Genomic DNA, 11,017 nt, shown 5'->3' on the forward strand with positions numbered 1-11,017 from the left:
ATTAAAAGTTATTAAATGATTCTTCGATTATAGGATGTTACTTTATCGAATCTCTAACTATTAAAAGTTATAAAATGATCATCCATTTATTTAGTATGTTTCAAATTCTTTTTCAGTTAAAAAATTGATATTATTCTGAGCTGGATGTTAACCTGTTGACTAAGATATAATTGTTTTTTTTAGATTATGGGATTAGATTTCAATGATCAGATTAATAACTAGCTCAAATTGCTTTTAATTTCTTAAAAGAACGAGATTGTGACATACTAAATAGTTATGTGACTTTTTGTAACTTTTAACAGTCGGTGAATTCAATCAGACAACACTTTAAAGTTGAAGGATCGATTTTGTAATAGTCGAGTGATTCAACAAAATATCACCCTATATAGTTGGAGACCATTTGTATATTTTATCCATTATTTTATTATTTTTAAGATGAAATCTTTTTTCGTTAACGAGTTTGATCATTTTTTTCTTCAAACTGACACGGACACGTTGGATAAGTCGGAAATTGATGCGTAGAATTCCTTTGGAATATTCTCCATTTAATTAAGGGATTATAGTAGAATTAATTCTCAATGTTTTCTTTACTTTTAATTTTATCCCTAAATTTCTACTCTCTATTAAAATTTTAATTTCGCTCTTAAATTGCAAATAGCATAAAATCTAAATTCCATCTATTTGAGTTAAGCTTAAGAACACATTTATGAACCGACAATCGTATGTGGCTAGGAAAACCATGCCAATGAGGACCACTTGAAGATAATGTTGAATCACTTGGTAGGGTTTTATTTTAGTTATATTGTAGATATATTGGTTTAAATAAATTAGGATGACCTAGGGATGTGGATATGGTATTTTGTTAAACCTTTGGTTGTGGCTACTCTCTCTTCTTCGAGATTTAGTGTTTCTTGTTGAAACATTTTTTTTCTTCCATTTATTTTTCTTTGTCTATTTCTAGTACTTCTATTATTGTAAATTTCATGAAAGTTTATTTTAACAGTTACAAATCTATAAATATTATTTAAGGTGCATATATATATATATATATATATATATATTAACAACACAATTTTTAAATAGATTGGTACAAATAAAAATTCAAGGTAGGCACTATCTAACTAAAGACAATTTTGGTTTTAGGGTGGGTACAAATAAAATTTTAAGGTGAGCACCATCAATAAAATAGGTAATTAACCGAAGAAAATTTAAATTTCAGGACAGACACGTTTTCACCCTCAACCCTCAATGAATCTGCCATTGTTCATAATGTCCACCCTCAGCCGTCAATGGATCTACCACTGCTCATAGGGAGTTAATGGTGATGAAAATTAAGTTGCTTCGACGGTTACATGAATCTAGCTCGATCTTATGAACATTTTCAAAATCAATTTTAATTTTTGAAAGCATGGAATATCGATACCATGTTAAGGGTATCGATACTCAATTATATGGTATCGATACCCTTGGTCAGTATTGATATAAAAAAAAGTTTTAAATTTTTTTGGTATTGATAATCTTTTAGTAATATCGATACTTCCAAGATTATTATCAACACTTCAGATCATTTATGCTTTATCCTTTACCTATTCAAATGGTATCGATATTGTTCTTCAAAGCCTAAACTCGTAAAAAATACTCTAGAATCATTCGAAAATCTTCCCAAACACACTAATTGGAGCCTAAATTAATTCCTAAGGCTTATGGGGTTACATAGGATCATCTGTCATTATTATAACACGTTTAACAACAAACACGAGAATTTGAATAAAAAACATGCTCAAGTACCTGAAACACTTGACATGTATATACAACCAATATAATATCACATTTCTGAAGTTCAACCAGTACTTCAAAGTTGGAGGTGTAATATCTTGCTGCTTGAATCTTGAAATGAAGCTACTTGCTCAGGACACACCAAGCCTCTACTTCTCCCTTGCTCTAGGTGGCTCGCCAACATCTTTTACCAATTAAACAAGTGGAGAATGAATTACTAACATGCAAAGGTGTAATGACCTCAAATATCGAAGTCAACATTTGAGTGTTGACCCGAGCCATAGATTAATAAATTAAAATACGTGAGAAAAGTCGTTGAAAAGAATTTGGGTCTAATCAGATGAGAGATAGGCTGAATTGATCATATTAAGGACCCTTTGAAATTATGATAAATGGTGAGATATTAAAAATGTAATTACATCATTAGGTAAAATAATGACAGATTTCTCATGTCTAGGTTGTTCACGTAGAATATAGGGTCATTAGAGTGGAGAGTGATCTCAGAATCTTTTCCCACAAGGTTTTATCTTTTTTCTTCCTTCTCCCTCTCATATCTTCCATAGAAGTATAACCCTAAACTTGAAAAAGCCCATTTTTGTGAGATCAACTACTAATATTAGTTGAAGAGAGTAAGATCTTAAATCACCATCTTAAGAGCTTCACAATGAGCCCAACATCACTCGTGGATAATGCAAAGTAGGGAGGAAAAAATGGTACATGCTCAGCAAGAAAGTTCCTTTGTTAATTCTAGTGAGGTAGTACACCTATTACTCTTTAATGTTTCTTGTTTTTTTTATAAAAAAATTGTTGTTTTGCTTATGATATAATTTATGTTGGGTATTTTTAAGTATTAAACATGTTTCAAGGATTCTATTGACGATTTGATGATAGAAAATGTTAAAAATGATGTTAGATAATACCTTAATAATCCCCGTAACCATAGAAATCATGTAGGGTTTAAAAACTAGCATCTTTTATTACATGGCAAAAAGATGGTCAGAGTTTTTTTATATGAATTTTTTTTATAAACATGGTACATGTCAAAATACACTATTTATACGAGCATGAGTCAAACTAGAAAATATTATAGAATTTATAACATAAGTCTAATAAGTTCAAGATCTATATTTGACAACTTAAAATCAATATGTTTGGTCATGAGATTTTCAAATCTCATAATGTTTAAATATAATTTTTTTCAATCATTTAAATATAATCTATTGAACTTATATTTATTAAGTGATTGAATACAAGACTTATACACATGTTGTCTCCTTGTTTAAATCGGCTCATGCTCAAGCATGCTTTTTTATACAAAATTCACATAGATAGAGATGAACATACTTTCTGTAGCACATCTGATCTAATACACCATTACTTTACGTGACATAATAAATATTAATTTAAAATTAGTATTATCTTAAAATTAACTTTTACTTAGATGATATTTCAGTAAAAAAAAACATATTTTCTGTTTTAGAGTATTTTCTTTTCTTCATCATGCGACCTAATGATGAGCTTCAATTAGGGATGAGCAAATAATATGTACCCGATGGGTTTTGACTCGACCTGATTTAATAGGGTCGATTTTTTTCTTTGAAAATTAGATTCGAATTGAATCGGGTCGGGTTTTGAGAGAAATATAATCGGGTTTGGGTCAGAGTAGGGTTTAAGGTAAAAAATATCTAATCCGACCCATTTCAACCCGGAATAATTAATATATATTATTAAAATATTTACGAAAAATTTATTGTATATATATGTCACGGGTAAACTAAGCCAATAAACCCCTTTGCTTTCAGTCTGACCAACTTTGGTCAATGATTTTTTTTAATTAAGTGCGTTTGGTCCGTATTTTATTGATTTAATAGATAATGGTCCCTTGGACGTTAACCTCCATTAACCCATTAATGAATGTGTGCAATTAAAAAATTAAAAAAAAAAACACGTCAGGCAACCATCTATTGTATACATGTGGCATTTTCCAGAATTTTGAATGTTATTATTAATTCTAAACGTCGCATAACCTACTAGATTAAGTTAATTAAGTCAATTTAATTAACTTTGAAAAAAATTAACAGTTAAGGTAGTTAAATGTTATTTGATTCACTTAAACAAAACCAAAAGAAATCAGAATTCATTCTCTATGAAAAACAAAGGTTTTTTTTCTCTTTCGATTTTTGGGGTTTAATATTGAAAACGAAGGGTTTCTTTGTCTCTGTGGGTTCTTAAGTAAAAATCAGATGGGGTAGAAAGGATCAGGGTTTGTGTTTTTTATTCTTTGAATAAAAAATAAGAATGTGTTCATCTTGTTTTTATTTATAAATGAAGGGATACCAGAATGGTTGAACGATGACTTCGTAAACCAGAAGACAACATAATGTTCTATGGTAATTTTTGGGCACGTTTTTGTTTGAATTTTTTTTATTTTAGGGTTTGTTTACTAATTTATAAATGAAAGAATTTTTTAGGGTTTTTAATCTCTTTTCAACTGGATTCAAGATGAAGGGGTCTTGTACGGTCCCTCGGGATGTCAAATGGGAACAAATTCGTGGATTCCACACCGTACCCGCTCCAATTAGGGCGGGGATGGGTATAACTTTAGTAGGTAGTGGGCGGGTGTGGATTTAAAAAGTAGTACCCGTCGCAGGTAGTGGACGGGTGATGGGTTTGAGACCTTACCCGCCCTGCATCCGCCCGCCCCACATTCGCCCGCCCACTAAATACCCATTAAATTTTGGACTATTATGAATTTAGGTATAATTTTAGAGACTAATTTATACAGGTGGAAGAGTAATTGGTCCTTATCGTATTCGACTACTTCCGAGACGATTGAAGCATTAATGTGTGCTCAGAATTGACTTTGGGTCGATATTAAAGGTAATATTATTATTTAGTCTATGTTAGTTGTAAAATTGTGCTTAATTATCTTATTAAAGTTTAGTTACTAACTTATATTAGTTTTGCCTTCTATTATATATGTAGGCAGTAGTGAATTTAAATTGGAGAGCTCTCAATTGGAGGAAATAGAGAATGATGATTGTAATACTGGGTAACAAATGTCACAAGTATTGCCTAAAATTTGAGAATGTTGTGCCAAAGAACAAAAATATTATGTGTTTGTCATTTATGTTTCTAGATTTTAATTATGTCTTTTATTATGGTGTTTTATGTACTTTAAGATCTATGTTAATACTTAACTCAGATAATCATTTGTTTATTTTACTATGCTTCTTAATGGATATGTTTGTTTTATGTTTGTTGCTTATGTATAACTTAAGGTTGCAGTCAGACAAGTCTAGCCGGGTACGTATCCAATTAGGTAGTGGGTGTGGGGATGGATTTGAGAATAAACCCTCGTGGGCGGGTGTGAATTTGAAAAAATTTACTTATCATGGGTGGTGGGCGGGTAATGGATTTGAAAATATTAGGTGGGTATGGAGATAGGAAACAGGATATCCACACCCGACCCGCCCGTTTGCCATCCCTAATGGTCCCTCAATTTTAAGTTTTTGAATCTATTTTTAGCTGATTTTAAAATAAAGGGGTTTTATAGGGTCCCTCGATTTCTAAAAGTTTATTTAGTTTGCAAGTTATTTATTTGTTTTGAACTTTTACTAATTTGTTGGGGGATTTGTTTGTCTGTCATGGTTATTGGGATTCTGAACTAATTTTTTTTACTTTATCTGTATGTGGGTTTGAACATTACTGACTAATATGTCTGTATGTGGGTTTATTGAGATTCTAAGTTAGTGCTTTAGTATTTTTGCTATTGTATAACTTAATATAATAATGTGCTTTTGTCTGTTAGGTTAACTTTTTGTATTGTATACTTTTGTATGTTAGGTTTACTTTACTGATTCATATAAACAAAATATACCTTTGTGTGTTAGGTTAACTTTTTTGAATTGTATGCCCTTATAATATGTTTTTGTGTGTTATATGTAAAATTATTGATGTTATGTGTATTAAAAATATGCATTAATAGTAGGGTTTACTGATGATATGGTATATGCCATTATAAGATGCATTTACTAATGGTATGGTATTTGTATTATAATATGCGTTTATAAAAATATGCGTTTATAAAAATATGTATTAAAATATGAATTAAAACATAATGGTTTAAATATGTATAAAATTAGATTGATATGATTTAGGGTTTATTGATTTAGGGTTTACTTGTATTTAAATATTATAGGTGACATGTTTGTTTGATATGCTTTGCATTGTTGGTGCAATAGTAGTCTTGTCCTAATAATAGTTTAATGGTATAATATTTGTAATAAATTTAGTAGGTGATGTAATACCCCAAATTTTGAATTAAGGACTTTATAGAAAGAATTTAAAAATTTGGAGGATTTATTCGATTAAATGATAAAGATGAGAATGATTAGGATTAAGGGTTTAGACTAAATTATGATAAGTATTAAATTTAAAGGAAAAGGAAACACAAGAGAGCCATTTCCTTTTCTTCTTCTTTCACGTGGGTGAAGTCTTCTCCATAGCTCTAAAGGTAAGTTTCAATTATTTGGTTTTTCCTTTTGATTGCGGGTTGTTTTTACAACCTTAAGTGATATGAAAGCTTAAGGAAGGATTATTTGAGATTGAAATCATGAAATGGAGGAAATATTAGAGATTTTAGAAAATGGGTTTTGAAATGATATGTTAGTATATTGGTGTTTATTGAGGGTTACTGGTGTATTTGACTTGCCAAAGAGGTAAATGAGATATTAGAAGTATTAGATGAGATTAAGAACATATTAGAAAAAGTGGTTTGATTCTTAGAATTTAATGTTCTTGAAAGATTTTAGATATTCTAAGAGGCTAAATGAAGGAATGCTAGTATGGATAGTTAAGGAAGAGTTTAACGGTATTGTATGGGGCAAATATAACGAGAATTGACCACATTAGGATGAAAATTGGGTTGAAAACTAGAAATTCTGGGCAATGGTATCGGTACTGCTAAGAATAGTACCGATACTATAGGCTAAAATGAGATAAATTAGATGAGTAGTACCGATATTGATTCAATCAGTATCGATACCGAGGAGGTAGTATCGATACCATGATAAGGGGTATCGATACCAAGCAATATCGAATCTAATTTTGGTATCGATACCGGAAGGGGTATCATACCATAGTATGGTAGCATCAATACCATGGTAAGGGTATCAATACCAGATAACATCGAACCTAATTTTGGTATCGATACCGGATAAGGGGTATCGTTACCATAGTATAGAAGTATCAATACCAGGGTAGTAGTATCGTTACTATGGGCCAGAAATGTTAAACTATGTTGATATTAGTATAGAAAATTAATGATGTGTTCTTTTGAGTATTGTTTAAGTATAATGGTTAGGAAATATTCTAGCATTGGGATTGGTACATGTTTTTATATGGATGCTTGAGTAGATCGGAACCAAGCTCCCGAGACAAGCAAAACTACTGGAGTAATCGGTCCTACGTTTTGGATACATAGAGGGGAAGCCAGGTGAGTGAATTTATTTTGTACATTAAGAATTATAAAGATATGTTGTTAAAAATATAAATTGCATCGATATATCAGTACTATGTGTACTATAGGCACTTCGTGTGCATATTCACGGAATTCATCATGAGTTGATGAATCACCGTACAGGCACTTCGTGTGCATATTCATAGAATTCATCATGAGTTAATGAATCACCGTACAGGCACTTCGTGTGCATATTCACGGAATTCATCATGAGTTGATGAATCACCGTACAGGCACTTCGTGTGCATATTCATGGAATTCATCATGAGTTGATGAATCACCTTACAAGCACTTCGTGTGCATATTCACGGAATTTATCATGATTTGATGAATCACCGTACAGGCACTTCGTGTGCATATTCACAGAATTCATCATGAGTTGATGAATCACCGTATAAACACCTTGTGTGCAAATCCACGGATTTCATCATGAGTTGATGAATTTTTGTATGGGCACTAATTGTGCATTCTAATAAGTGAACATGAATAGAAAATGGGAAAATGAATGTAATATCACCAATGGTGCAAAGTTATAAGGTTTACAATAAATTGTAAAGAGTTGCTCGATATTAGAATTATTACCCTATATTATGTTTATAAGCTGCTTTTGATTAGTATGCCTCACTAAGTAATACTTAACATGTGTTCATTTCAAGCATAGGTTGAATACCAGCTGACTAAGGAGATCATCATACATCAAGTCAGAGTTGCCTAATCAATAACAGTATGACATACCTGTCTACTTTTGATATATTTTAGTTGGCATGTAATAGGTTTAGTAAAAACGCTCTGTAAAACCTTTTGAATTGAACTACTGTAAAACAGAAAAAATGTGGACATTTATTTTTATGTGTATATGTAAGTTAGTTTGTTTTTCTGACATTCTAATGGTTTTATAAAATGAAACAAAATTGTATGGACTTTCAAATGGGAAACTATTTTAAAAGTGATGTGACATCTGTAGCTCGTATATATAAATGTATACAGGAGATGAGTGTTATATTTATTGGTATCAGAGCTATAGGTTTAGCCGATTCTTGACTGAATCGAGTGTAAATTTTAAGGTAAAAAGAGTTTGCATTCCACTAAGATGTTAAGGTTACTGATAGGGTATAGAATGAATATAATAAGATGCTCTCCTTACTAACTTAAGTATTATCTTTATGAATGTTAAGATAAATGTCAGATTCAACGAATTCGAGAAAAGTGGCTGGTCGAGGGAGTAGAGACGAATTAGGTAGTCAAAGCTATGAAGAGAAAAGTGAACATCCGATTCCGTCTGAGAACGCCAACACACCGGCACCTCAGAGTATGTATGTTCCGGAGTTTGGAGCTTTTATGAAAGCTCTTTATGCTATTTTGACAAGGTTTCAACCTTCTCTGCCTCCACCTGCTCCTCCAGTATCGTGAATGCTAATTTTGATTGAGTTAAGAAGTTTGGGAGCTCCTGAGTTCAGAGGAGAAGAAGGTAAAGGTCCTATAGACTCAGACTTATGGTTGAATGATGTGATGATGATTTTGGAGAGCCTTCAGTGCTTTGATCATGAGAAATTAGGAGGAGTTGTATCGTTACTCAGAGGATCGGCTTGGGTATGGTGGATAAATACGACAATGTATATGTTACCCGAGCAAGTGAAATGGCAGTTCTTTCAAGAGGAGTTTAAAAACAAGTATATCTGGGAGCAGTTCATGAGATCAATGTTGTTGAAGTTTCTCAATCTAAAACAAGGCGACCGAGCGGTGCATAAATATGAAGCTGAATACAACAAACTTTGCTCTTTTTCTACTGAGGTGGTCCCTAATGACAAAGCTCGACGGGATTGGTTTATTGAGGGACTGAGGCCAAAGTTGAAAGAGATGATGTTGGCCTTGAGTTTTCCCCGTTTATAGGAAGTGATAAATAGAGCTAAGGCGATTGCAAGAGATCAAAGGAGACATTGACAACAGATCAGAGTGTACAGTCAGGAAAAAGGATTGGGATGTCTTCATCTACGTCTCATGCTAAGAGAGGTAAAGGCTCAGGTTCCCGATATACTGATAGAGCGGATGCTGCTGCAGCTGTACAGAAGTCTAAGCAGTCATATTCTTCTGCTGTGAGCTCGGGTAGAGCTTTTGGAGAAAGAAATAATCAATGTCAGATATATGGCAGATTTCACCGGGGAACATGTAGAGTGCTTTCTGGCGCTTGTTTTGTTTGTGGACAAACGGGTCACTATGTTCGAAACTGTCTGTAAAAGTCCAGGGATAGATCAGCACAAAATGAGAGACATAGTCGTATCAAGTAGAAGTAGAGAAAGAGGAAGAGAAAGATCAGGGGGTTAATATTGGTCTAGTCAGAGACCAGAGACTCTTAGAGTGGCTCGAGTTTATAATATAAAGACCAATGAAGATAGGGATGATCCGAAAATCATAACAGGCAAATTTCACCTTTTTGAAGAGCCTATTTTTTGTTCTAGTTACCCTGGTTCTTCATATTAATATATTACTACCAAGCTGATTAGAAATAGAGGAATTCCTTTAGAACCAATTGCTAGTGAAATGATAGCGATAAATCCTATGGGCCAAAGTGCAAGGGTGACTAGGGTGTGTAGAAAATGTCTAATTAAAATTTAAGGGGTAGTATTTTGGAAAACTTGATGGAGTTACCCTTTGGTGAGCTTGAAATCATTTTGGGCATGGATTTTTTGTCTCCACATCATGGATGGGTAGATTGTCATCGAAAACAATTATTCCTAAAAGATGCGGAAGGCTCCGAAATTTTGGTGGTAGGTGAGAAGGAAAAATCCATGTCCAATGTGATATCGGCTTTGACCGCTAAGAGAATGATGTCAAAAGGATACGTAGCTTTTCTAGATAATGTGATAGACACTCAAAAGAAGAAAGTGAGATTGCAGGATATCCCCACAGTTAGGAAGTTTCCAGAGGTTTTTCCTGAAGAGTTACTGGGTTTACCTCTTGATCGTGAAGTAGAATTTAGAATTGAGGTTTATCCGGGTACCGAACCTATTTCTATGGCTCTGTATAAAATGGCTCCAACGGAGTTAAGGGAACTAAAAGCACAGTTGCAGGAGCTGCTTGATAAAAGATTCATCCGACCCAGTGTTTCTCCTTGGGGAGCACCTGTGTTATTCGTGAAAAAGAAGACAGGTCTATGCGGTTATGTATTGACTATCGTAACTAAACAAGGTAACGATAAAGAACAAGTATCCTCTTCCGAGGATTGATGACCTTTTTGATCAGTTAAAAGGTGCAACAGTGTTCTCTAAGATAGATCTGAGGTCGGGGTACCATCAGTTAAGGATAGAAAAAGAGGATATCTCCAAGACGGCTTTTCAGACTCGGTACGGACACTATGAATTTGTGGTAATGCCGTTTGGATAGCATTTATGGACTTAATGAACAGAGTATTCCAGTCGTATTTAGATCAATTCGTGGTAGTGTTTATAGATGATATTTTGGTATATTCCATGTCAAGGGATGAACATGATGCTCATCCTCATATGATGCTTCAGATACTTTGTGAAAAAGTTGTTCGCAAAACTGTCCAAATGCAAATTTTGGTTAGCTGAGAGTGCTTTCCTTGGTCATATAGTATCTACAGAAGGCATAAGAGTGGACCCCAAAATGATTCAAGCTATAGTGGATTGGCAACCCCCAAAGAATGTTTTTGATGTTCAGAGTTTCTTGGGGCTCGCTGATTATTATAAGCGTTTTGTGAAG

Source organism: Hibiscus syriacus, unplaced genomic scaffold, assembly GCF_006381635.1.
Source record: "Hibiscus syriacus cultivar Baekdansim isolate YM2019G1 unplaced genomic scaffold, ASM638163v2 tig00110694_pilon, whole genome shotgun sequence".
NCBI classification, from domain to species: domain Eukaryota; kingdom Viridiplantae; phylum Streptophyta; class Magnoliopsida; order Malvales; family Malvaceae; genus Hibiscus; species Hibiscus syriacus.